This window comes from Atractosteus spatula, assembly GCF_055471065.1.
Source record: "Atractosteus spatula isolate fAtrSpa1 chromosome 10 unlocalized genomic scaffold, fAtrSpa1.hap1 SUPER_10_unloc_6, whole genome shotgun sequence".
Lineage (NCBI taxonomy): Eukaryota > Metazoa > Chordata > Actinopteri > Semionotiformes > Lepisosteidae > Atractosteus > Atractosteus spatula.
In genome coordinates this window covers 1,388,661-1,389,645 of record NW_028296626.1, presented here as the reverse complement: position 1 = coordinate 1,389,645, position 985 = coordinate 1,388,661, and the positions used below count along the sequence as shown (strand labels likewise).

The window sequence follows — 985 nt, the reverse complement described above, 5'->3', positions numbered from 1 at the left end:
TTTTCTGATGTAGCTGTCTCTAAAGTTGGACGTGATGTTAAGCAGATGTGAACTGCGCCTTTTCTCTTAAAAAAAAACAAAGTTCTTTTTTTCCCCTCCACTCCAATGCTGGAGACTGTAAGCCTGTGTGAGCTCCACACTGCGTGTCCTGTTTTGTTTAGATTATCTATGTGGTGTACAGATAGAACTCAACTGCATGGTGTGAATTCCGTGTTCAGGACCAGCAGAACCTGAAAAATTAACAGCTGACCTCGACGTGATTTGAACACGCAGCCTTCTGAGCTGGAGTCAGACGCGCTACCGTTGTGCCACGAGGTCACAACAATCAGCGCCTTTGAATTCCCCAAAGGACACAAATCAGCTTCACAAAAAAAAAATCTCCTGTGAAGAGCGCCGCTCTTCCGAAGAGAGTCTCTTCATCCCAGACCACATTTTATTCTTCCTGCGCAGCTCTTGTGCAGATGTTGTTCTCAATTACAGATCCAGGAACACTGATTTTTTTTCCTATTTTTTTTAAATTAAGTACCCCATGGTGCAACGGTAGCACGTCTGTCTCTAAATCCCCAAGTTAATTTTCAAAGTATATCGGAGTCAACTGATACTGATCAGGTTCTGCTGCTACTGAACCTGCAGTCTTCACCTTAAAGTTCAATTCCCCAAGCCTTTTGACATTATATGCCCATCCCTTCTCGTCAAAACTTGTATTTTCACAGGGTACCCTTCAGAAATCGCAGTATAGAATGAAAAAACTCCAGTAGATCTCGGCCGCTGTTGGTGATTTTCCTTTAAAAATAAATGAATCTCTGGAAATTTTACGGAGTCCCACAGGCCTTTTTTAGTGAGGGACAGCAGGGGCCACATCAGGAACTGCGTCCCCTTGTCCAATCCGGTAGGTGCCAGCCCCAGCAGAATGTACTGGTAACTGAGCACCGCACCCGTCCCCAGGAGTTGCATGGTGTTGTCCATTCTGCCCCACACCGCCTTG

General features: G+C 45.4%; 1 non-coding gene across 1 annotated transcript; it reads right to left on the bottom strand.

Annotated features, from left to right (window-relative positions):
- Window positions 1–246: 246 nt before the first annotated feature.
- Window positions 247–318, bottom strand: trnaw-cca (transfer RNA tryptophan (anticodon CCA)). Its single transcript has one exon. It is a non-coding gene; the product is annotated as a tRNA-Trp (tRNA).
- Window positions 319–985: the final 667 nt, after the last annotated feature.